General features: G+C 38.9%; 2 long non-coding RNA genes across 5 annotated transcripts in view; one reads left to right on the top strand and one right to left on the bottom strand.

Annotated features, from left to right (window-relative positions):
- The window catches only part of Gm31227, a 59,442-nt gene extending 33,594 nt beyond the window's left edge, over positions 1-25,848 (bottom strand). Inside the window, exon 1 of one of the 2 annotated variants that reach the window (XR_874755.2) lies at positions 25,754-25,848. This is a non-coding gene — a long non-coding RNA (predicted gene, 31227). Of the gene's footprint in view, positions 1-1,497; positions 1,666-25,753 lie in introns of those variants that run through there. The other variant, XR_383535.4, reaches the window with a different exon arrangement.
- Gm41190 lies at positions 1,562-26,788 on the top strand. 3 transcript variants are annotated; one of them, XR_874758.2, is made up of 3 exons: positions 1,562-1,978; positions 3,320-3,480; positions 24,829-26,788. It is a non-coding gene; the product is annotated as a predicted gene, 41190 (long non-coding RNA). The 3 variants fall into 3 exon arrangements; XR_874757.2 differs by lacking the exon at positions 3,320-3,480; XR_874756.1 differs by lacking the exon at positions 1,562-1,978 and having other exon boundaries at positions 1,998-3,480.
- The last annotated feature ends 1,158 nt before the right edge of the window (positions 26,789-27,946 follow it).

Here is a 27,946-nt window from a genome sequence, read left to right as displayed (position 1 = left end):
TTCCTCATTCTTTTCAGTTATAATGTCTTTCTACTTTATTGCTTTATTTATCACTTTGAAGGCAGGATAGAAATATAGGGGAAAGTGAAGAAACAGGGGAAGAGAAATGGCTCCTTACTCCAGAGTCTGACTGGGGCTTCTTGCCAGATAAAAGTAAAAAATTCTAGCACAATTAATATTTGTGGTGAAGGTTGCTGATGTAAAGACAATATTCCTTAATGTAGAATTATTTTCTGAGGGAACATTAATGTTTATGGGCTGAGTAATAAGACCTTGAGCATGACAGTCCTCCTTCCTAGGATATTTTCTAGAAATCTACACACACACACACACACACACACACACACACACACACACGCCTATTAATTTGTGTTTATACTAAAAACTTAACTTCCTGTGCAATTCCTAGGATTTGGAGGCTTAGCTCATCATCTGCAATCATCAAACCAGACACTTCAAAATCCAGCCTGTGAAGTCATTCAGGTTTCTTGGCAATTATTTCAAGATGTAACCTCGCAAATTATGTAAGTAGCCATGTCAAGACAGTCAAGGGTAACACTTCTTTGAGAAGTGACACCAACACTTTGATGTGTCTCATCCTTTCTTTGAGCACCCCTCTTTTTATTGGTCTCTTTTTACACTTAAAGACTCCTTTTCATAAACTCTGACTCTGCTACGTCCTGAATCTTTCTGAAATTCCTTTCGGCAGCAAAGTTTAGGCTCCTGACTTCCACTGGGTGGAGGTCTCTGCAATGAACTCTTCAGGCTGCAGGCAGCAGTGTAGAGCTGTGTCTCTGGCCTGTGCCAGACTATTGCTGATATTATCTATCTCTTCATGGCTCCTACATTGTGTGTAACTATCTATTTTCTGCTTAAGCTAAGCCCTCGCACAGAAATGCTTAATATACAATCAGAAATCATGAGTTTGAATCCCATATCTGCTGCTGGACTTGCGTAATTTCAGGCGGGTCAACCTGAGTTTCAGGTAATTCTTTTCTCAGGATATGGATCACTAATGATTATTTCCAGGATTGATGATGATTTAAACCGTATCATAAAATAAAGTTCTCTAAGATCACTAGAGAGCAATGGGATTCAATTAAAAGGCTCTTAGCTAAGGGACCTTTAAAGTGGCTCAGATTTTGAAAACGTTTCCCCCATTTTAAGGGTACTTATATGCATTTTTCTTTTATCCTTTCAGACTCCAAGGACCGAGAAAATGTTAGATACGACGTATTCATCCGATTTCATGAACACAATCATGAATCAGGGAGCCTGGTAATCAGTGAGCTCACTCTAGAAATCCTCGCACTGCAAGTAATTATGTAGAGGAACTGCATGACAGCAGGGACCTAAATCACATGGAATCAGACAGGGAATTTGAACAGAAATGGCTGAACGTTCTGGTCCATAGTTTAAACAAAGCAAACAAAAGCAGGATCTATACACAAGGACTGAGACCTGAATAACTCAATAGATGTCATTTTTGACACATACCACAATAAAAGGAACTCGATGCTCAGCGATGATGATCATCCAGACCCCAGGGACCATTTTCCAGTGCCTTGTGCCAAGTGCCCAAATGGCTTTTCCATTTACTGCAGCAGGCAAGCGACAGGGAAACTCCAGGTTTCCCCTGTTCTTTAGAGGCTTTCTTCAGCCTGTCAGGTTGCTTACCTCTGAAAGCCCTGTTGCTAGGCAACCATGAGCTCTTTCAATCACTTAAGTTTAAAGTGCATTTTATGAAATCTCCCTTCTGGAAATACTTGAGTGATAGTAGGGGATACTAAGTAGAAAGAAAAAGCCTGGAACTGACCAGTTTGTGATCTTAGGGCAGTTAACTTAGTTTCTTCAGCTAGAAAATGGAGTGACCCTAGCTGATGGAATAATGATCGAGACACTGGCATCACAGTGACAAGCATCAAGAGTCCACTCAGGCCCCAGGGATCCTCGTGGAAACTGTCATATATCATTCAAGGTCGGTGACTATTGTTCCTTTTTCAGTCACTATGTCCTTTCAAAATAGAAAGGTTTTTTTTTTTGTTTTTTTTTTGTTTTTGTTTTCTGAACATTTGCTTTAACGGAATTCTCCCTTGGAATCCTCTGTATTATATCTGGATCTTATGGTGATACGAAGCAGAACAGAAGGGTTCTCCTCTCTTCTAATTGATCTTTTTCCCCCCTAGAAAGTTGCCTTGGGATCCTTCTGGACAATTGTGCACTGGGTGACTGGGGCTGCTCCCCATCAAGAGCAAACGGGCCTCAGAACTGATTTCTGTAATAAGATTTGTCATTGTTGCTCAGCTTTCCCTGCAATGCACCACAGAGGTCTGCTGCAGTCAGAGCCGCTCTTCATACTGCAGCAGCTTAATAATTTATAAGATATCTCAGTGTTGCAACTTAGAACACATATTTAGGATGGCTCAGCTTGCTGTTTATCAAATACTTGGATATAAGGGACATTTTGTAACTAATCGCTTTCAGGACCACCATTAGGCTCCAGAGACAAACTCTGAACACAGTATACTTCACATGAACTGACAGCTCTGGTTTTATTTTTAGCTTTCAACCTAACCTTTGGGTAATAATTAACTACTTACACTACAGGTAAATGCAAGAGCATGGTTCAAAACTCACAAATATTTGCAAGTTGCCAATGGCAACAGCGTAATGACCCTGTGTGTTGGACGTTACTGGAGGAAGAGGTGGGTGTTAAATCCAATTTGTACAAGGGAGGTGCTGAAAGGCATTGGTGTCATGTGATCTGCCAGGAACCACTGCATGGAGGATTTGGATCTTCAGCCAAGTCTCCTAACTCCAAACCTACTGTTTTGTCACTAATGCTACTCTTTGTTAAGTGTCAGGGTATTAGGCTTCTCAACTCCCCAGCCGAGTTCCTGAATGTTAGGGGGAAAAATATAATTTTACTCAGCTAATGCCAGAGTAGAGAATATATTTTGCAATAATACCTTCGTGCATAAGGGTTAGTGATTTCACCATTGTTTCGATGAGGAAACTCAAGTAAAGACAAGCTGTGTAACTGGAAAACTATGACATGGTTAGGAAATGAAGATTCGACTATAGTCAACCAGTAACTGCTCTCCATCGTTATGATCTGGGTAATCTACATAGCAGTTGAGTAGAGCCTGGCTTTAATGGTGACTAAGCAAGTTCACATACTCATTTGGGACCCCATTCTGTGGTCCCAAATTTATTGACACAATCCAGCTAGAAATCACTGCACTCTTCCTTTAGCCTTCTTTCCAGGGTTGAAGTCAAAATCTGGTGGTTACAGCCATCACAATTCCTGTTTGCCCAGGTCAATTCTGCTTTGCATCTGTTGTCCATAGTCAGTGCTACCAATACACCCTTTGCACCCGCAGTACCATCCCAGCATGATGGACAGCTCATTTGCTAAGAAATGCTATCGTTTCTCAACAAGTCGTGTTGCTTGAAGAGTGAAATCCTACATCGGATTATGTAAGTAACTCTAGTGTGCATCCTAGACATTCAGTACTTTGCTGTGATTAAATTATGATACTTTTCGAGGTTTTCTTTCACATGCAGAATGGTAATGAACGCCTGTATGTATCTTACACATTTATTATGAGGGTAATTGATGCACTTGCGTTAGCTCTCAGAAGTTTGTTCTAGTCTTCATTTTATTGTCGGTTATTTAATAGTTAATGCATGCTGACTCTGACAGTTTCCCACATATGTTGCTTCTCTTCCAACTTAGATCAATCCCTCAGCCCCCAGGACCAGGTGTTAAATCATGGCATGCCTGCAAAGCCTCAATGTGTTTCCTTGTTTCTGCCTTTTGTGTGATGATTTTCAGTTGTGAGTGGACCTGGGTATTAACAGATCACACAAAGAGAGAATAAGAAAGAGTAATAAGAAATGACGGTCACAGAGTCAACAGGACTGCTAGAAAGCCACCCAGCCCAACCTCTTCATTTACTAGAAAGAGTAAATCTGACTTGGGTTGGGCATAAGACAGTCCCGCTTGTTGAGAATAACACTTCTTCATACTCCTGAAATACTCCTTGGAAAGCTTGTATAGAGCTATTTTATGTGCATATGCTGCATTGCAGTAGGAATTCTTCATGCCCATTATGTCTTTTCAATCCTTGCATTTTATATTTATTTTTAATATGAGAATAACTGTTTACATCCTTTAAGAATGTAAACAGAACAATGGTCTTAAAGGAGATTGGTTTCTCTGAAAGAGCTTACCAGCTCCTTAAATAAACACTGTTCCCTAAGAAGGAGTAGCTTGCTGTAGAGAAAGCCAGTTCTTGGATAAGGTCTGTGGGAAGATAGACGGTGAGACTGTATCTAGCCTTATACAAGAGTCTGCTCAGGATCTTGGGACTGGGTTCATATGAAGGTGAGAGGGACTCTGAAACAAGGTCACTTCTTTGAGTCCTACTGGCAGTTGTTGCAACAGAGGCTGGCTGCAGGACTGAGCAGGCAGCTGCCAGGAGAGTGAATCAGGATTTATGATAACAGTGTTCAAGAATAGACTCTGATAGGGAGAGTATGCTGTGGGGGAAACCCACTGAAGTGGGTGATGAACTTGGTGATTAGTAATCTATTGTTTGAGCAGAACTGAAGCCCTAACTACTTTAACACACATGAATTATACTTTTCTAATTATAATTCACTGTATTTTATGCAATTTCTTATTACATATCTATCATCCTGGATATTACTGTAATCCAAGTTTTAATTATTCAACAAATACTTGTTACTCAAATATGTGAATAAACTGCACAGAACAGCACCTTAAACTTGAAGATAGATAGAGCTGAATCAGGCAGAAATCAAGTGGGGCCTTATTGTGAAGCTGAGTTTCTGAAAGGGATGTGGGCTCACTTCTGTAGACCAGATCCAAGGTCAACATGGAAAATAAAATGTATATGATGTAATATCAAGTCTAGCCAAAAAAAAAAAAAAAAAAAAGCTAGGTCATTGGTGTACCCTGTTCTTGCTAGACTTAGCTCAGCACATAAGTCTGAATGCCAGTAGATTAATCGCTGGGGAGTCACAAAGCATATTAGAGCAATTTAACCTGCATGAGATCATTTGAAATAGGCATTTTGGCAGATTCTGGAGAGTCTATATATTGGCTTAGTTTCTCATTGTAATTTGATGGAAACAGGGTATTGATTTTTAAAGTAAAAGCAAGAAATATTTGGAAAGGTTTTGATCATTTCCATTAACATTATTAAGCCCATAACAAATCATCTATGTATTAAAAGTAAAGTGTTCCTGTAGAGGAGTTGGATCCCAGTAAGTTTGTCCAACTCTCTAACTCTGCTTTTTAAAAAGCCCAGTGAATGTTTTAACTATACTTCTGGAGATTGTCACTATATGGCCTACTCTACTTGTCTCCTAACTTTTACAATAACTATTATTTCTTAGTTATTGCTTAGTGGCAAATTAAAGATTTCTGGAAACTTAAAAATATGCATTGGGAACTATTAACATTTTCATTTCCCATTTGAATACATTTTTCTATGAATAGTGTAGGGTAGCATTTAAGGATAATTCAGATTTATGTATGAGTCATGCTGGGGGAAAAATACAGTCTGAGGTGAAGCTGAAACATGGCCAGATCAAAATCAGTGGAAACAATGCTAATCTATCCAGCTCTGAATCACAGAGCTTAGGCAAGAATTCAATGTGGGCTGTGTGCACACACAAAAAAGTAGATGCTGAAATATTGGAAAGGGCAGAAAGAAATGGGGTAGATGTCTTAATTGCAATAATACAAAGTAATGTCCAAAGAGGTTGTGGGATGTGGTGGATAATTACTCATGGTAATATACATAAGCAAGTAAAAAAAATCTGTTTTATAAAACACATGTTCTTGTGTTAAAAGACAGTACAGCTCTCTCTTGAAGACATGCAGATGGTAGGAATAGTGCTTGCATATTAACTGTGTGAACCATAGTTGAGTTTAGAACCCTCCCCTCATCATGGAAGCCAAAAGTTCAACAGGGAAATGAGACTTGGCTATTTGGAAGTAAGAACTCTGAGTTAGAACTTTGTGAATTCAGAGGCTCAGTGTTCATCAAAGATAGAGCTCACTGACAACAAATGAAACTGAAGGTCCCCTCAAGTCAGAAGCTGGATGCCATCAAAGGTCTTCTGTCTCTTTGGAGAAGGAGAAGTTAGACTGGGAAGGAGGTAGAGCTGGCAACAGAATCTCCAGCAAAAATGAGTCAATTGGGTCAATGCCAGAAAAATTCCTTCTAAGCACAAATGAACCAAACAGGTGCAGAGCAAAGAAGGGATGGCAAGAAGACAGGGAGGGGGTGCATCTCTATAGCTGACTAGAGTGCTTGAGGATTAGTCTGTGAATTAGAACCCTTTTTTTCTAGTTTTATACACAAAGAAACTCAATCCCTGAGAATTAAGTGACTTATGAAACAAAATGATACAGGTAGACAAATCCAACCCTTCTGAAGCATCACCTACTACCCTAAGACTCAGAAATGAGGTATCTCAATTCCAGAAGGAACAGGATACTCTTCTTTCTAGACTGATTGGCACCATCTGCTTAGCTATGAAGAAAGATGATCATTTTCAGGCTGTATTACTGATTCTGAGGAGAATCATCTTCACATCATCCAATTGTTAGGTGTCTGAACAATGCAAAAACCTGTACTTCTTAAATCTTAACCTGACAGAGTTTTAAATCTCAATGGTGACCAAGAATGAAGTTTACTAGCTAACAATATAGTTGTGTCACAACTTAGGTACAGAACTGTCAAGTGACCATACCAAAAAAACCACACAGGAAGAGTTCACAGTAGAGTGGGAAATGCCATAAATGTACACCATAAAAATATGAGGTTGTACTTTGGCCTAAAGGATCAGTGGGGTTGGGAAGAAAGACAATAGACCAGATGTAGAAACCTGCTCATGACTTAGTCTAGGAGTCCTCTTATTCCTGGCTTCTGGTACCACTAAGTCTATGATATACAGATTATTTCCCCTACATCTACAAACTTCTAACCTCCTTTTAGCAACTAAACCCAACATTATCTTCCAGCTGTCTGAAAAGAGGTGGGCAAGAAGATATAATGCATGGAAATGATGGTTCTTTCAGAAGCCATGGACTTGGGGGTATACAGCATGGCCGCAGTGTAGAATCACCTTAGCTCTTTCTGTTTCGTGACTTAGTATTTCTAGCAGGTAAATGAATACACAATGAGTCAGCAAAAGAAGGAAAGTAAGTTATATTTTAAGTTCTTAGTGCTGCTGACACATTTTGAATAGAAATGAACACCATATTTTTTCTTTGATCTAACCATATGGTATCTGAATACCTCAGAAGGTCTTTAGCATTAGCAGTTAGCTCCTACACTGTACTACATAGGTTTATACCTACAAGGGTTAAAGTACTAGAAACTGTATTAAAGCTCCATGGAAAATAAGCAGCCAATGAAAAACTCTTCTGATGAGGTAATGCCTAATGACTGAGCTACAATTCGTTGAGTCTGAGATTCCTATCTCCAGGAGTTAGAGGACAAGTTTCTCTGCAACCAGGAAAAAAAACTGGATAGGCTCCAATTGCTTATATAAGATATTTTATGATCACTCAATAAAAGCAAGTCCCTATGCAACTTGCCAATAGCCTCCTTAAATTATTTCCCAACGACACTCAAATATAAACTTGACTGCAATGAGTACTGGTTGTTCCAGAAGAAAAACTACAGAAGAAAAGATGAAAAATAAAGTTAAATTCTCAATAATTACATTTGAATACTCTGATGGGGAAATATTTAACTATAGTAACACTTTAGTCAACTCAGTTAGCTGTCTAACTTTCACCCCTATTTGGTGTTGAGGCCATGTGTGTATGTGTGTGTGTGTGTGTGTGTGTGTGTGTGTGTGTGTGTGTGTGTGTGTGAGTGTGATGGGTTGGCTTCTTTAGTTTCTTTCCTCTTTAAGACATTACATTCCTTTGATGACAAAGACAAAGCAATCAGATCTATCATCTTCATAGGGTGTGCATGAAAGACATCTAGTTAAATACTGTGTGTATATGAACTCTGAAAGTTTTAAATTTCTGCCTCGATTTTCAATTTACCTGTTTTTTGAGGGGAGGTGACACTAATAATGACTTATTTCTGAAGCAATGTTAGCAGCCTTTAGAAGCGACCATGGAAAGTCTCTTTTGCTAGAAACAATGCTTCTACATTGAAACATCCCCAGAGCTGAGAAGGCATTCTGTCTTACTGCTAGGGAGAAATATGCAAGGTTTCTTTAGGTAGAGCACTATGGGAGCCAAACTGCCTCAAGGCTTAATTATCTAGTTCAAATATTGCTGTTAAGTTCATGAAATATAAACAGGCAGTCTTTCACTGAGAATTTTAGCTTCCATCTTCCAGCCTGGTAGCCTTAGAAATATGCAGCGTTCAACTATCTAATCACACAAATCAAATCAGTCCTAGCCTCCTGCTATCTTGGCAAGAAGACAATGAGTTTGATTCTTCATTTGAGAGGCCATGCTTATTATAAATCTTCCAATACTTAAAAGCAAATGTCTAGGAGTCTTACTAACTCCTAGCTTATAAACGCAATACGACTGTTCATGTTTCTTGTTGAATCAAAAGTCCTTCAACTTCCTCTCTTCCTACTCAACTCCAAATCTATCAAAAAGTCCCATACTACAGTCTTAACAAAGATCTAAAATCTGGACTCTTTCTCACCATTTCATCTGCTTTTGTTTTGGTCAAGTTTGCTTCTATCTATTCCCCAACAGAAGCAATAGCATCCTTTCTATTCTCTTTGCTTCTTCTTCTGCTCCTGTAGAGTCTACTGTTCACACAGAAATTAGAGTGATTCTTCTGCAGTTGTGAGCTATCACCCTTTTACTCCAAACTCTCTCCTGGCTGCAATCAAGAAAAAAAGCCAGAGAACGTAACTTGAGATACTATGTAATATGATGCTGACATGGCCTGCACAGTCCTCACCACTTCCTCTCCTACTATTTCCTATATCTGCAACTCAAGACACATAGGCTATCTCACCTCTCCCCATCCCTTCATATGCTCCTATTTTTAAAGCCTTCACATTGTGCACCTTCAATTCTCAGACTGAATAGAGCAGACCCATGGCATACACTGGGACTTCTTGCCTTCACAATCAGTTGATCAAATATCCATACTAAATTTCTCACCTCTACCTCTAACTCTACTATTATGTTTCCCTGGAAGCTTGTGAGTAATAACTTAGAAGCAAGTATTGTTACATTCAATATAAAGCCAATCTCTCCTGATTTTATGTGTGAACATGAGTGTACTACTAGGATAATTTTGAAAATATCATCTGTTACACTGACTGTACACAGTCAAGTTCCTACATATGAGTAATCTAGTCTCCAGGAACAAATCAACTAGTTACTCATATAGATGGCATATATATATATATATATATATGTTTGATTATAGGTATTTAGAATTTTTTAAATTCTCAAAAAATAATCAGTCCACCTTTCAAACTCCACATTTATGGGACATGGGAGAATTCTCTGTGGGAATATCTGTTAAAGAGAAGTTATTCAGATTCCTATTAAGGATGTTCTAGAAGGGGAAAAAGGGATGCCTTTCCCAAAACAAAGAAAAGACAGGTAAGTATTGAGTAGCAGCAGAAAAGAGTCAAAAGACCAGAGGGATCCTGGCTAACCTGAATTAACAAGATTCTTGCTAAAACTGGACCTAGTTAAGCTTAGACAGTGCACAGGACCCAGACTATGCCTGAAAGATGACTCAGAGAAGGTTGACTAAAGCTTGGTGAAAGACATAATCTTTATCTTATTAAAAAGTGTCAGAAGACTTCACTTGAAATATATTTGTCTCCAAGTATCAAAAATCAAATATGAATCATCCACTATTTAATGAAAAAACAGGCACCTGCTGGCCTTCCTCCAGACGCTACCCTAAATGCAGAAGAAATAAACTCAAGTGGCTTGATCCTGACTGGGGAGTGTGGGGAGACCAAGCAGCAGGTTAATAATTGCAGTCATTAACATTAACAGAGTCATAAGACACACTGTAGAGAGAATTAATGCTCGCCAAAGAACAGAGCTATCGTGAGAACAGAAAGCTTAGAGGTGGACAGTTTTCTTCAGCACCTCTATGTTAAGTACATGCAGCTAGTGCAGTTTTAAAAAGGCTCTCATGTCTGATAAGACAACAGCGACATTGACCACTATAAGGAGAATAAAGAAATTTACTGTAGATTTCAGATAAGAGGGGTCCAGAGTAGTTGGCTTTGAATATGGTGAGGAATTTAGCAAGGCTGGTGTTCAGATCTTTGTGTGGGTTTGTGGGAACAGTAGGAGGTAGATATTGAGACAGGAATTTGCAATAATTGTAAAAGAGACAAGAGTTTAAATCACTGGAGAAGAAAAGACAACACAGCAAGTACACCGGGCAAGAACACAAATTCTGTTAAGGTGCAAGCAAGCCCAAGGAAAAGCACAGAGTCCATGGGGGAGATTAGGTTTTGTTATGCAAACTCAGCTGTTTCTAAGGAGAATGGATTAAGTTAATGAGATATGCAAATTTGCTAAATTACTCTGCAAATTAGAGAGAAAAGAATTCAAGTCAGTTTTTGTTTTTAAAATAAGAGGGGAAGCCTCAAGGTGGCTCAGCTGGTAAAGGTGGCTGAGCTAAGCCTCAGGCCCTGAGTTCGATTTCCAGGACCCACAGTGTGGAAGGAAGGGTTCCTACAAGCTGCCTTCTGACTTTCACAGGCATGTTATGGCATGCAGGTACCAACACACAAATAAATAATGTATAATAATAAATGAGTTAGAAATGAATAGGTGTGAGATTATAAAAGAATTGAAATCAGAGACAGCCTTGGAGGGAAATTAGAAAAATATTCCAAAAAAGGAAATTTGAAGTTGTAGAAGTTCAAGATTCATTAATGTTTTCTTTGTGGCTCTATCAGCCTGGCATAGGGTAGAGGCGTGGTCAGTTCTCAAGAAGCAATTCATTTCTACTTTGAGTTATTCGGTGCAGTTAAAAGACAATCTTTATCAGATACACTAGACCAGGACATGGGAAATTAGATTTCAAGAATGGACACAAAAATTGTCTGGAGGATTCCCCGTATCCCTAGGGGCAGGAAGGCTCCAGTCGGCCTCTGTTACATAGTACAGACAGGCACCAAGGAGGCACGTGGACAAAACACATTAGAATCCAGCTAGCTAGGCTCCTAGGCAAGTCATCAATGTTTACCCACATGTTGACATGCACACATATGCCTCTGCAGTTACACATCCTATTCAAAATCAGAGTGATGGTCCCATTGAGATGCTCCTTGTGAACCATCTTTCCTGTCTCCACGTCACTACTCTTCTACATTTATTGTCATGTTTAGACACAAGATGTTGCTTTGCTGTATGTGCCCAAATGCTACAGAAAATGATAGCTTTGATTTTATAAGTCTTTTGCGATGGCTGAGTCATTGCAAGAAGATAAGGGAAGCTTAAAAATATTTTCATGGTATACATAAAAATAAATCAGTAGGGCTTTTTCTATTTAAAAAAAAAAATCAATATTGCAGAGCAGACCTTTTGTGCATTCTGCAGGCTGCTGCTATCAAATTTTCATGTAGCCTTGTGAGTCCCAGGGGAAGCTCTGATTCATGCTGCAGATACTGCAGAGATGTGGGTGTGGTTTCCAATACAGAGGCTAGCTGCCTATGAATATTCATAGACACATTCTAGGTAAAATCCTCTAATGGTTTTCTGGGAACAGTGAAAATAGCAACAGTAAATTGCAAGCTAACCAGATACAAGCAGTTAAGGCTGGCAGGATGCTGCCGACTCCTCTAAAAATGGATCTAAGCAACTGCCAGACCCCAAACCTTCACCACAGAGAAAGTCACTCCTGAATTAATCTCCTTCCAAATAAGAAAAAATGTTATCAAAAAGAAGGGGTAAGAAATAAGAACGGAGGGAGACAGAACCTAACGAGCCCACCTCCAGTGGATGGATACACAGGGTCCTCAGTGGAGGCATGGGGACACTAACCCACCTTCAAAATTTTTGACCCAGAATTGTTCCTGACTAAAATACAACCATCTCTAATGAGATCTGAAGCCCCCTTCTGGTGTGTCTGAAGACAGTGACAGTGTAGTCACATAAATAAAGTAAATAAATAAATCTTAAAAATAAAATGTGATTTAAAAAACTGCAGGGACAAAAGTGAAGCAGAGACTGAAGGAATGACTGAACAGTACCGGACCGACTTGGAATCCATCCCATGGGCAGGCATTAAACCCTGACGTTATTGCTGATGCTATGTTGTACTTGCAGACAGGAGCTTAGCATGGCTGTCGTCTGAGAGGCTCTACCAGAAGCTGAGAGAGACAGGTGCAGATTCTTACAGTCAAGCATCGGACTGAGGTTGGAGACCCCTGTGGAAGAGTTAGGGGAAGGATTGAAGGAGATAAAAGGGATGGCAACCCCATAGGGAGAGCAACAGTGTCAATTAACCTGGACCCCTGGGAGCTCCCAGAGGCTGAGTCACCAACCAAAGAACATACACTGGCTGGTCCAGGGCCTCAGGCACATAGGTAGCAGGGGACTGACCTGTCTGGCCTCCATGGGAGAAGATGCTCCTAATCCTGTAGAAACTTGATTCCCTAGAGAAGGGGGATGGGGGAAGTAACCTCTCAGATGCAAAGGGGTGGTGGAGAGCTCTGGGAGGGGGGAACCAGGAGGCAGGGCAAAAAAGAAAAAATCATGTAATGATCAAACAATGCTCAAACATGGTGTCTGAAACTGGTTATTTCTAGATTCCCAGGAAGAATTTTGAAACTCTGATAGTCTCAAACTTCCTTTGCATATGATTTAGTTTCACAAAATTGTACACTTACAAGTGCCTTAAATTTTATCTCAATAACGAGCTGACCTTTGTACAAATTGGGCAAAGACATTATTACATAAAGAAAGCCAAAAGACACTCAAATTCCAAATCTAAAATTTACAACCACTGATAGTATGAGCTAATGATTTATCTACGGCCTAAATAAATTTATTCACACCAATTTATATTTGTTGAGGTTTCATATGTTGCTCGGTGATAGAGTAATTACAATACCCTGTTTGTCACTTCATGGAGCTGGTTCTTTCTTTCCACTTTTTCCTGGGTTCCTGGGATTGAACTCAGGCTGCCAGGCTTTTGCAGCAATCACCTTTGCCCTCTGTGCCCTATCACAGGCCCTGGAGGACAGGTTTTTGAACAGGAAAGAGAAGTAATACTAAATCGGATATGCATTAATAGATGGCAGGGTAATCTAAGCACGAGAAGCAAGGAATGTCACCTTTCCCAGTGGCGGGGGAACTACTTACTTCAAAATAGTAAAGGTGGGTTCTTCCATCATTACTGATGGGCTAGAAGTAAACCTCAAAAACTACTACCATTGTTAGCATTTTAATAATATTACTTCCTGGATAAAAAGTCTAATTGATGATGTTATTTCACTCATTTAAGACAGAAAAGTTTCTCGTTGACTAATTAAGATAGCCAAGAATTATATTCCACATGAGACACATCAAAATAGTATGTTTAGGCAAGCATACACCAATTAAGAGAAATGTTTTAGAAGCAGCCATCAAGAGCTTGGGGCAGATGCTATAAACCCTTGTCCCTCAAGCCTTCTGTAGCCCACATCCTTCTGAGCATTTGCAGGTAGGATTTACTCAAGCCTTCTGTGCTCATATGGGGGCATCTGTTTTGTGTAGAACTGGTCCCATAAGTTGTCTCACTAGGGGTAAGATTATACTGTGTTGTAAAAGACCACAGTATTTCTACAATTGTATCATTTAGAATCATGTTGTTTTAGAACAAATTTCTATGCCCTAGTTCAGGGCTAGCTGAGCAGTATGAATGGCTGAGCTTAGGATACTCAGGTGTACCAACCTCCTTGGTCTCTACAAGCTCTGTGATGTAACACTGGCCACTTAACTCCCTGACTGTTAGTCACTTCCTTCATACACTTCTTGGGCACCCGGTCTTATTATATAGCTAAGGCTGGCCTGGAACTCCCCTGGCTCTTTCTCTAGAACTTCAGTGATAAAATTACATAGATTGTTTGCATGCTGAGAGGGTTAAATAAGAAAATAAATAAATGTGGCTAGAGACTCCAAACATCTTAAGTTATTTTCCTGAATGTTGGTTCTGAATATGTCCCATGTCTTTGTCTCCTAAGACAAAGACAAATGTGATAACACAGGATTCAACCCTTATGTGATGACTGAAGAAGGCTATAGGGAAATGAAAATAAATGTGTCAAATATCCAATGGCTTAGTGAGGAGACAGACATGTCAGTACAGCCAATATAGAAAGAGTCAGTCCCACCAGGGTAGTCCAGACAAGTGATCTGTGACTTGGATGACAAGATTTCAGGTAGGTCACAGAGGCATAACATCTGTGAAATTGTCCTATAGGAATCAGGGAGACAGTGAAAATTAAAAATTTCAGTAGCAATAAATTAAGGTACGGGAAGGTATGAGGAAGGCCAGGTGGATACCTAAGCAACGGAAGCAAATATCTCATGGCATTTCCCTAGCCATATTCAATTTTAATTAACAATTTTTCTTTTATTTTCTTTTTGGTACTGAGAATCAAATTTGGAGGCTCTCACGTGTTTGGATAATGTCCTACGTTTGAATTGTCTCCCCAAGCATGTTTTTAAAGTATTTATTTTCAGATGGGCTCTATGCTACTCAGGCTGGCCTTGAACTTGTGATCATTGTTCCCTAGCCCTCCCACTCCCAACTCTAGAAAGCCAGAATGAGTAGTCTGTGATAGCAAACTTGTCTGTTAATCGCCTTCTCTAAAGCAGAGGTGTGCTAGGAGAATACGGTCCAAAGAATCAACTAAACGGGGCTCACAGGGTCTCACAGGGTCTCACAGAGGCTCACAGGGGCTCACAGAGACAAGTAGCAACCCTGAAGCCTGTGTGTCTTTGCACTAGGTTTTCTGCCTATATGCTATGGTTATTAGCTTGGGGGTTTTGTAGTGGGAATGAGTGTGCCTCCAGCTCTTTTGTCTGCTCTTGGGACCCCTTTTTCTCCTACTGGGGTTCCAATTCCAATCTTGATATGAGAGCTTGTGCCTAGTCTTACTGTATTTTGTTATGCCTTGTCCAGTTGATATGCCTGCTGTTTTCTGAAGTTTAACAGAGGAGCAGAGGATCTGGGGGAGAGGAAAGACATAGGTCAGAGTGGCAGGGATGAGTGGAAGGAAAGGAAAGTGACTGCTGCTGGGATGCATTGTATGAGAGAAGAATAAATAAAAAGGAAAAAAAGCAGAGAGCATGCAAGGATGTGGAGCCACCGTGTCCCCTTGACCAGCAGATGCTGAGATGAATTGCCCTTGTTGGCAGAAGACTGCAGCCAAGGCTGTCTGTGATGTTTGCATTTCCAATGAGCTCACCCTGATTTATGTCATCTGCACTGATTAAATGTGACTTCCTTTGCAGCAATGATTTAGAAGAGCTCTGAGCCTCCCTTGAGGCGTTGGATATTGTCTCTGTTGTTGCTCGGGACGACTGGAGATCATGTCCTCACCCTCACCCTGCTGTGGCCATTTCAAGTTGAAGCTGCTCATCCAAGAAGAGCCCTTCTGAGGCTCAACTCACAGCCCAGCTGTTTTCAACCAAACACTCCTAGCAAGATTTCTCTGGGTCTGTTTAGACAGAGTATGCCTCCAGACAACCTGGGCTTGCTGGTCACTGCCTGTTCCAGCTTGCCACCCGGTGGACTTTGAATCTTTATTTGCACATAACCTTCCTATGTGGATACTTTCCCTATTACTCCACAAACACCTCTTCCCAGCTCCTGCCCTAGAGAACAGGCACTGCACGGCAAACCTGGGTTAGTTGGAAGCATGCTACTAGGTCGTTAACAGAGGTCAGACCATAGTTTGCAGTTCAGCAAAGAGGTAGGAGATTTGAACATATATATAGCAATAGTGTCTCTTGAGTTCTTACTTCATGTCATACACGAAATCGAGCCTGGTATATCCTTTGTCCCATTTACAGTGTCACCATAGCTCTTTGAAGCAGAAACACCACAACCCCATGTTATAGTGAGAGAAAACTGTGACAAACACTTCTGTGAATTGGTCTAAGTCACTGATGTTGGTAATTCACCATTAGACATATGATAAAGAGCCAGAAAATGATAAAGGTACCAGTCAGATGGTGAATTCTCCCCCTAAAATTACTGAGGATGGGAGGAAAGAATTTTAAGGAAGAAAGTGCCACTCTCAGATCTGCATTCCATAACACGCTAGGAGAGAGGCGAGCATACAGGATAATGAGAGAGGAAAGAGCGAGCTAAGAGGAAAAGTAATGGAAAAAGGGACGATAAGAAACCTTGATCCAGAGTCAGAAAGATAGCTCAACAGTGAAGAGCATTTGATGGTCTTCTAAAGGACCCAAGTTCAGTTCCCTGCACGAGTCTAACTCTAATTCCAAGGGCTCTGCTATCCCTTCTGGGCCCTGTAAGCACCCAAATGCACACACACACACACACACACACACACACACACACACACACACACACACAGACTAATAAAGTAAATGTTTTAAAAGCTAAGATAAAGAGTTAGAGTAACAAGTTCAGCAAGTATTAAAAGCATCCCACCATGTTATGTCCCTTCAAAGGATTATGGGAACCTTCACAACTATGCTGCAGTCACATGATGTAAATATTTACTTGGTAATCTGGAAAATCTGATTAGTGATTAATAGACCAATTTATTCTAAACTGCTGGGCTAGTGTCATCAAGAAAGAAGAAAATCTCTCTTCATGCATTACACTTAATTCCAAACATGAAGGTTTACATAGTAGCCTTTGCTCCAAAGCTTATTAAGAGAGCTTTGGAAAATGGGGCAACATAAACACAGCATTCCTCAGAGACAGCATGAGGCAGTCTCTATGTAGAAACAGAGCAGGCCAGTGGTCAGGTATCCTGGAGATGTAGAGTTCTGAGTTCATTCCTTTATGAGAAAAAGAAAGATGTAAGTCCTATCTGTGAAAATTTCAGTTTCCTTCTAAGGAGTCCCTTGTTTAGCATTCCCAAGAAGACTTGCATTCAATTTTTCTTTGATTTGCATGCAAACACACACACACGGACACACACGGACACACATGGACACACGAACACACCGGGGGGGGGGGGGGAGCAGGGAGAGACAGAGAGACATACAGAGAGAGATCTCCTATACTTTCATAAAGGCTGCCTAGAGGTTAAATTCTTGCTATCTTGTTCTTTTTTGTAAGCTACAAGTACATTTATTGTGTTAAATTTTCATAAATCATATTTATAATAAAGCATTACATTTAGCAGGCCGGGGAACTGTTAGGAAATGGCAACTAAGCCTGTTTTAAGTTAGAAAAATGGACCAAAGTTTCTATATTATGCTGGCAGGTTGCCTAGTTCTAAAGAGAGACAAGAAGCGATGAGATTATAATGTGTATTTGTATCTTAGTTAGGATATATTGCTGTGAAGAGATACCATGACCACAGCAGCTCCTATAAAGGAAAACATTTAGTTGGGTCTGGCTTACAGTTAGAGGTTTAGCCCATTATTGTCATGGTGGGAAGCACAGTAGCATGCAGGCAGACATGATGCTTAGAGTTCTACATCCTGATCCACAGGCAACAAGGAGAGACTGTGTGCCACACTTGGCCTAGCTTGGGCATAGGAGGTACCTCAAAGCCCACTCCCACAATGACACATTTTCTCTAACAAGGCCGCACCCACTCCAGCAATGTCACACCTCTTAATTGTGCTACGCCCTTTAGACCAAGCATCGAAACACTTGAGTATATGAGAGCCATGCCTACTCAAACCACCACAGTATGGAAAATAATATACAGAATTCTTTAACTGGCTTTTTTTTTAACTGAACAATATATGTTAGCGTTTTATTGTAATGATAAATGACACAAGGAAAAATGAAATTTAAAATGAGCAAAGATTTACATTTGCTTCCCATGGTGTCCAAGGGCTCAGTCATACTCTTTGAGTTCCATTGTTTCTGGGACCATCCTGAGGCTGACACATCATGGTAGGGAGTGTGTGAGAGAGTAAAAGATCTTACCTCATAGATTTCAAGGAGGAGGTGGAAATGAAGACAGTGAGGAAGTGAGGCAGGGACAAGATATTCTTCATAGTTATAGTCACTCATGATCCTTCACAAGCCCTTCCCCCAAGCTGGCTCCTTCTGCCAGCCCCTTCCAATAATGCCATCAAGTTAAGAATCTTTAATTGGATTAATTCACTGCTCAGATCAGAGTTATCATGTTCTAGTCTCTTCTTAGTAGTGGACTCTACTATTTGAGGTCGAAGCTTTCAGTACATGAGCCTTTGAGGGGTACTGCACGTTGACACCATCACACACAGTGAAATACACTTAGATATATAAGTAGGGAGACTTTACAAGGAGTTAAGCTCCATGCAGGCAGTGATCAGTTCATGAAGAACATACCAGCATTCTAGGAGTTAGTTCACTTTTAAACCACAGATTATCACTCCTGAGGCAACGAACATTTTGTCTTTCCTTCAAATTCGCACCTTGAGATTTTGTCTTCAAATGTGTTGCCATTTAAATAGGAGACCTCTGGGACATAATTAGATTTAGATGAGGTTGTAAAGATGGAGCCCTCATAATGAAGTGACTTTATAAGCCACAAAAGAGCTTTGTCTCCTATTCTACAAATGTATCAAGGAGAGGGCATATGTACTCAGAACAAAATGGTGGCAGCTTACAATCCAAGAGAAGATGAGAAGATGTCATTGAAGCCTACCTTGCTTACCTCTTGAACTTAGATCCTTGAGCCTCCAGAAGTGAGAGGAATAAAATTCTGTCGTTGGATTCACACAATTCATGGTATTTTATTATGACAGCACAATAAGAACTATAAGACTTATAATAATACTGATTCTTTTTCCTTGCTTTTGAACTTTTTTTTAAATATCTTTTTATGGATTCCTTGCTCCATGGTTTTATTTTGAAATGATGACAAATTCACCAGTACTTGCTAGAGCAAGGAAGTGCGTTTTCATTTCTAGCTTGTTGTAACTTTTTCCCCCTTGTGTTTTGTCGTGAGTGTGTGTGTGTGTGTGTGTGTGTGTGTGTGTGTGCAAGAAAGAGAGAATGTGTGTGTGAAAGAGGGAGATTATGTAAAGTTTACTACAGCTTCATTTTTTGAAGACTGTACAGAATGTAATAGTGAAATTTTCAAGTTACTATACTCACACAGGTGGAATAAAGCTAGTTTAATCAGGAGATATTCTTTTTTCTCCATCTGATTGTATTTACTATGCTGAGGTAAGGGTAGCAGATCTGTGCTTATATCTATTATAAATACAAGGATAAATATGTCCCTATTAACTTAAGACTTTGAAGATATTAGAGGATTTTGTTGAGGACTTTAGGGTCTCTTATATACATACAAAGTAATTTTAAAATTAGAGTTTGAATAAAAGTGCCTTATGTGATTAAACAATGTTGTTCCTAGAAAATATAGATTATTAACTCAAAAACTCAGTGCTAGTAGAGTCACCTTACTACAAGTTATTGACCAGGGAGAGCTCAGAAGCACCTCAAAGAACACAGGCTATTGCAACTGTTTGTGGTTGCTTACCCTAACTTAGATGGTAAGACCCCATTACTGATGTCTTAATATACTTGTGTTGCAGAACATAGAAAAATCAATCTTGAACTGACCAGGAAGCTCTCTCCCTCTTGGCTAGCTTTCTTTGTTTTTTGGTTTTGTTTTTTTCAAGACAGGGTTTCTCTGTATAGACCTGGCTGTCCTGGAACTCATTTTGTAGACCAGACTAGCCTCGAACTCAGAAATCCGCCTGCCTCTGCCTCTCAAGTGCTGGGATTAAAGGCTTTGCACCACCATCACCCGACTTGGCTAGCTTTCATCGTCCTGGAATGTGCTATGCAAATTGATGGGGAAGAAAAGACATCAATGGCTTTACCAGTGCTTTACTCTGCATGCTATAATGCAGATACAACTGTGAAGATGGGCCTTCCAGAGCAATAGTGGCAGAGCTGATAATGGGTATAACCAATGCTCCCTTGATTTTATTTGGAAGAATTCATAGCTGGTACCATAAACATGGTCAAAAAACATAGCCACAGATACCATGAGCAACTCTATTGACGTTGTTCTGCAAAATAGTACTGTTGTCTAACTGCCTTCTATAGATTTATGTTTTGTTCATAGATTTATTATTCAATTCTAGTCAGAAAAGCTTCTTCTTGTAATGGTTTATTCAGGGATTCATAACTGTTCAAAGTACTGAGAATAAATCCTGGTAAGTGCTCAGCCACAGATCTATATCAACTTCCACACCCAAGACCCAAAGCTTAGTGAAAATCATGGAAGAGACAATAAGAAGAGTGTAAGAGCTGGAGAAGGGAGATGAGCTATGAAATGCTGTCCTCTGTGTCATGTCCATTGAACACATGAACTCACAGTAGCTGTGCTTCCTGCCCAAGACATGCAGAAGCTCTGTTGGGAAGGAGATGTGTTAGAGGTAAGAAGATAGAGTTGGAGGGAGATGGGGATGATCAAGAAACATTGCACACATATGTAAAAATTCCAAACAATATTTTTAAAGTAGACACAAAGAATATCATATACTTATTCTATAAGCTATAGAGAGTTTATTAAAGTCTAGCCATCACTTAGAATTTGTCCATTTTGGGCTGGAGAGATGGCTCAGCTATTAAAGGCTAATCTCAAAACCAAAAATACAATACATTCTTGAATGTGTCCATTTTTCAAAATGATTTTATTATTACTATTGTTGTGCTTTATACATCATGAACACCTATCATTGGGCTATAACAAAAAATTTTAATATCATTCTGACAGGTTTATCCCTTCATTGACTAGGAAATGCACCCTTTATTTCCAGAAGTATTTATCACTAAGCTCTAACTGATTTGACACTAACAAAGCTATTATACTTTTCTTATTATTTGCATAAAATGCAGTTGTTTAATTTAATCCTGTGGTTGATAGATTGTTTAATGTGTTTAAATATCATTACTTTTATCATTGATACTTAATTTATTTCTTCTTATATTTATCATGTTACTACTTTATATTTAAATCACATGTCCTGTTTTTTCTACATTTCCTTATGTTTTATGTGTTCAAAGTTTTTTTTTATTGTTTTGCCCTTTTAACTTATTATTTGCTCTTTCATTGTTTTAATAAGCATTACATTTCATCATGGCAAGCATTTCTGAGTTAGACCAATATGACATAAATAAAACATTTTGTACTTTCCGATAATGTTGAAACTTCTATATTTCCTCCTATCACTCATATTATTTTGTCACACTTATTAGTTCTGTGTGTTTATTTAGACCTAAAACTGTTATGAATCCTTTTCTGCAGTCAATGTGTCTTGATATTTATACACACATAGGCTCTCATCCTTTCTTATACTTCTAAATTTCCTTTGTAAAAAAAAAAAAAATCTTACTACTTTTATCAGTGAGCAGTCACATGTGCCTGTGTGTGTACACTCTATTTGAGAATCCAGGTGTGCACATGCACGTGATTGGAGGTCATGAGACAATTTTTCTGCAGTACATTATTGTTTTTGTTTTGTTTTGTTTTGTTTTGTTTTGTTTTTTTCTTGCATCATGTCCTCGGGCTCAGACTAAGGTCTTCAGATGAATGGGACAAGTACTTTTACCTGCTGAGCCATCTCCTCAACCCAACCTTAACCAGCCCCATTTGATTTTTTTTTTCTTTTCAAACTCTCTTGTTTTGCTTCCACAATGCAGGCTTGCAGTGATAAATTCACTCAACTCTCTTGGAACCATGTTTCATTTTCACTTTAATCTTTGAAGGACATATTTTCTGAGTGTAGAGGTCTAGGCTGACAGTTGTTAGCATTTTGTCAATTTGAAAGTGTCATGTATTTTCATCTAACTTCCACCAGTTTAGCAAAAAAATAAAAGTAAATAAAGTCTATTGTCAAGTGTTTCCCTTAAAAGTAACATGTTATTGAGTTTTGTTTTTGTGTTTTTTGTTTTGTTTTTTGGTTTTGGTTTCGGTTTGGTGTGGGTGTGATGACTCATGATTGCCCTTTCCCTTTTCAAAATTATATTATGTGTAAAATTAGAAAAGTATATTTATGAGCCCAAATGTCCTTTAGTTTATATTTACCAATATGGCTGCTAATCTACTATATGGATTATTTAATGATTTGCTTTTATTATTTTTTTTCCTCAAATTTGGCCCTATGTTCCTCTTGATTTTTATGCTCAGCAGTATTTATTGTTGTCACATGCTGAGGAAAACCGTTTAGGTGTTACACACATGGAACAAAACTAAAACCAACATCATAACACAGTATGTAATATACATAAAAGGCTATGGAAACTAAACACACATGTTTAAGGAAATTAGGAGGGAAGCACTAACAAATTAGCACAGAATGAAAAATGGAACTACACATTAAAGTTCATAGGATACAGTGAGCATGACTCTAAGAGAGACGTTTCTAGACATAATAAAGGAAAGAAATAAATTATTTAATCTTGCACTTCAAGACCTTAGAAAAATAAGAACAAGCCAAATCACACTCAATACATAAAAACAGTTAATAAAGACTTGTGCAGAAATTAATGAAATGGACATGAAAATAACAATACTAAGACTCAGTAGAATGCAGAGTCAGAGTTGGTGATTTGAAAAAAATTACCAGAGAAATATAGGAAATCTATAGGCACACATTGAAAATCTATATTCCCCAAAATAGATAAAATGGCTCAATTTCAAGATATGGTTTATAAAAATTAAAGCAAAAGAATACAAACAATTTGTAAAGATTTATAGCAAGCAATAAGATTTAAATGGTAATTTTAAAAATCCAGAAGTAAAAAGTCTGAGTTCCAGCTGTAGTCACTGCTGAATTAGGCCTTACCTTTAAAGAAAACTGAAAACCAATGCCCCTCAAACCATCTCGTATAATATCAAAACAAATACAAACAGTAAGGGCACAAGAGAAAAAAAGATAAGCTAATTTTCCTGTTAAAGGTGCATGAAATTTCTTAATTAAATCAGATCCTTGGAAACAAAATTCATCAAAGTGTGAAAATGAACTTTCACCATAAGGAAGTAGGCTTCATTCTAGGGAAGTTAGGATGATTCAACACATGCAAATGTGATGCCAGAAATTAACAGATTCAAGGCCAGAAACCACATGGTCACATCAATAGCTGTTGAGAAGGCACAAAACAAAGTCTAACATCCACTCATAACAAAGCCCTGAAGACAGTGGAACAGAGGGAGCATATCCCAACATAGCAAAGGTCAAATATGACAAATCTGTGCCTAATATTATAGAGAGGAGAAAATCGAATCATCTTCACTAAAATCAAGACTAAGACAGAGGTGTTCACTTTCTCGGGTCTTAGACAATGTAGACAAGAAATAAGAGGAATGCACCAAGGAGAAAAAGAAGTTGAAATGTCACTATTTGCCAATGATTTGATTGTGAACACAACAGACCTGAGAACTACTTTAGAAAACTCTCAGAACTGATAAAGACTTTCAGGACATACAACAGATAAAAATTGATAGCTTTCCATGTTCCAATGGTGAACATACTGAAAAAAGTAATTAAGAAAGCAATATATTCACAACAAGTTTAACACAATAAGATGCCTAGGAATAAATATAATCAAAGAAGTTAAAGGCCTTTACAATGAGAACTTTAAAACAAAACAAAACAAAAAAGGAAATTGAAGGTGACATTAGAGGTTGCAAAGACCTCCTTGCACTCATGGATAGGCAGGATTAATGTATTGAAAAGTGGCTATGTTAGAAAAAGTGAGTTGCAAAATCAATCCAATTGGCATAGAAATTCCAAAGACGTTCTTTACAGAAATAGCAAAACAACCCCAGATTTCATATGGAATCCTCAAATACCCCAGTTAGACAAAGGAATCTTGAGCAAAAAGAGCAATGTTGAAAGGACCACAATATATCATTTCAAGTTATACTATAGAGTCATTGTAATAAAAGCAGCATAGATCTGGCACAAAAAAAACAGACACACAGATCACTGGCTGGGAATAGAAGACTCAGAATAAAGCCCCAGAGTTATGCTTAGATAGTGTTGACAATAATGCCAGAAAATCAAGTACAAAGGAAACAGACTCTTCAACAAATGGGGAAACCAGACAGCCAGATGGTAGAAGGATACAGTTAGACCCTACTCACATCTTACAAGGATAAATTCAAAATTGACCAAAGACCTTAGTGTAGACTTTCACTCTAAAGTGTATTAGGACAGCATGAAGAAGTTAGGTCAAAATACAAAAAAGGCACAGGCAAGACTTTCTGAAAGGGACTCCAACTGCACAGGAATCACACCAAGAATTGACCAATACGAAGGGATCAAGTTAAAAAGCTTCTGCACAGCCAAGGATTTATAACCTATACATCAGACAAAAGATCAATATCTGAGATATATAAAGAACTGAGACAAAGCTAAATACAATCAAATGAATGAGTGAATGAATGAATGAATGAATGAATCAACCCAGTCAATAATCAAACTAATGAAATGAAAAGACAGTTCTCAAAGCACAAATATTCAATAAACACATGGAGGAAGTGGTAGTTTCAACTGTTAGGGTAACATAAATTAAAACTGCTTAGAGATCTCATTTGGTCTTAGAGGTTCACAGTACAATAGATGCCGTTACCTTTTCTCTTGTGCGCTTACAGGAAGTAATGGGTAAGAAACACTGAAGATACCACAAGCATGGGATGCAGCACACGGATAAATCAAGCCAGATTAAAACTGGATGCCTCCACCCGCTGGGCTGCATTCACAGGGCCAGAGGGTGCTATGTACATGCTTCTGAGGGACAAAGGGCATCAATGATCTTACCTGCTATGGATCTGAAGTATCACAATACCAACCTGACAAGCATTTTGGCTCCCATGTGTGCTAAAATGGTGTGACTGTTCTGTGGGTAACAAACGACTTTCAGACTGAATTCCAAGCCTGCTTCATTGGAAGAAACACCTGGCATTGTAAACTTGTACAAAATTTTATGGCTGGGGGTGTCATCGGACCTAGGTCATCTTATAACTAATATTACACTAACTAGGCATGGGAGTAAAGTGTTCTTCAAATATTTCCCTTAATGCCCTTACACTAGCACTGCTGCTGTTTGCAGAGGCTCAAAGCTGGTCAGAATGCTGAGAATAAAAGACTGTGAGGTGCTTAGCAATAAACGGAACAACTATATCACTCCCTCCAAGACCCAAAGGACAACAAAGAGAAGAAGAGAAAATATTGTAGAGCTTGAGAGTGTGAGAGTTTCTGCAAAACAGTGTCTTCTGTCTTATTATTATATGACAATTGTAAAGATGAGCACACAGTAGCTATGGCTACCTGCACTCACAATACACAGAAAAAAAAAAAAGACCACAGTAAGGAGACTGGTTGGAAAGAAGGAGGCCTATAGAAGTAGAAAGGGAGATAAGAAAGGGTAAGGGGATATGTGTGTTCACAAAGCATTGTATACTTACCTAAAACATTAAAAAAATACATTTAAAAACAAAACAGACTGAAGAGATGGCTCAGCAAATAAAAGCACTGTCTGGATCCATTTCAACTCCCAGCACCCACATGGCCACTCACAACTTTCTGTGATTCCAGGTCCATGAGATTCAACACACTCTTCTGAACTCCTCAAGCACCAGGCACACATGTGATACATAGTCATCAAGGTAGGCAAAACACACCTATAAATAAAATACATAAAAACAAAAAGAGACAATAAATGACAGTAAGACTGGGTAGGTCATGACGGGCTTATGCACTGCTGGTAAGAATGTAAACTGGTCCAGCATTGATAGAAAGCCTTAAAAAGACTAAAAATAGAACTACAATGTCACCTAACTGTACCACTCAGAGAAGTGGGATTTTTTTTCTGAGGAATGATATTTACATTAAGTCTTAAAGGAGTAAAGAAAGTTAAGGTGGAAAGGAAGAGGAATTATCCAGAGACAAAAATGGGTAGAAACACTCAGAGGTATAGATCACAAATACTTGAATATTCTAAATGTAATGTACTTGGGGAATAATTCAGAAGGCTGTCACTAGCTTATATTCTACTAAAGATTCTTAGAAGTGCCCCCCCCAGAGTGTCTTAAGTTAGCTACCACAGCATCTTAATATCAACTCAGGGTGTCATTAACTCAATAAATAAAACTTCTCATTTTCTTCAGTACTATTACCCATTAGCTAACATTGGATCTTTCACTTCTTAATAAATTGGAGAAATATTCTTCAGAACGTATAAAGCACTTGCTTCTGGGGTAAAATTTCTCCTAATTCATCACGGAGGAGAACACAAAGAACAGTGTGGAATGGCTCTGGCACATTAAACCCACGTATTTTTACTGTCTATTCTAGAAAAAGTCACAGCAACAACCTTTGCAGAAATCAGCTCCTCTCCAGGCAGTCATCATAAACTCTCACCTAAGTTGTTATGTTTCACGGGTCAGTGTTTGCAAGCCTTTCTTTCCTCTCCTTCCAGGTGATCCAGTTTTATTTGGAAAGCTTTCTAGGCTAAACACTAAGTAAATAAATGAAGCCAATTGCTCATGTTATAAGTATTATTGTAAGTTGGAATTGTGTATTAGATGTAGACAATAAATGTTTATAATAGCACATATTTCTCAAATTTAAGTCATACAATTTTTGTCATCTCCTATCCTGTGGCAGACCCCAAGGCACAGTGTTTATATTGTCTTCTTCATTATCAGAGGCAGACTCAAGATTCCTTTTGTACTGGCTAGTTTTGTGTCAACTTGACACAGCTGGAGTTATCACAGAGAAAGGAGCTTCAGTTGAGGAAATGCCTCCATGAGATCCAACTGTAAGGTATTTTCTCAATTAGTGATCAAGGGGGAAAGGCCCCTTGTGGGTGGGACCATCTCTGGACTGGTAGTCTTGGGTTCTATAAGAGAGCAGGCTGAGCAAGCCAGGTGAGGCAAGCCAGTAAAGAACATCCCTCCATGACCTCTGCATCAGCTCCTGCTCCCTGACCTGCTTGAGTTCCAGTCCTGACTTCCTTTGGTGATGAACAGCAGCATGGAAGTGTAAGCCGAATAAACCCTTTCCTCCCCAACTTGCTTCTTGGTCATGATGTTTGTGCAGGAATAGAAACCCTGACTAAGACACCTTTCTTAACCAATGATCTTCTTATCACTCCATTCTCTCTAATGATCTTCCTGTCACTCCATTCTCTCTCTCTCTCTCTCTCTCTCTCTCTCTCTGTGTGTGTGTGTGTGTGTGTGTGTGTGTGTGTGTGTGTGTGTGTGTGTACTTTCCTTTACTCTCACCAATTATACTCTAAAAAATCTTATTGTACCAAGTTCCACAGGGAACAGATGGAAGTTGCCTTCCCTGGAGTTGATGTTGCTGATTAGAGTTTCGGAATCCCATAACCAACCGAATGAAAATTTACTGCCTTTAGGGATTCTTCCCCTTGTGTCAATTACTGAATACTCCCTTTTTGAATCTGAGATTCATCTTCTATATCCTCAACACAGAAGTAGGGCCTGACCTACTTTCTAAATATACTCTGTAGTGCACTTTGCCCTCACTTCTAACAACCCAATTTATTTCACTGCTTTACAAAAGAGGGACATGATGTGAACACATATCTAGGTAACTTTTTTAAGTTAAACTGTTAGCAAGTCCACGGTTTGAAATGAGACAATTGAAATTACTCAAGTGATAGCTAGAGGAAAAATTAAAATTTATCATAGCTTGTCTCTTAATTAGATGGGTAAGTATGTTAAAGTCTCTCCAGAGTGAAGCTCA

The sequence above is a fragment of the Mus musculus genome, chromosome 14 (assembly GCF_000001635.26).
Source record: "Mus musculus strain C57BL/6J chromosome 14, GRCm38.p6 C57BL/6J".
NCBI lineage: Eukaryota > Metazoa > Chordata > Mammalia > Rodentia > Muridae > Mus > Mus musculus.
This window is presented reverse-complemented; position numbering and strand designations above follow the sequence as displayed.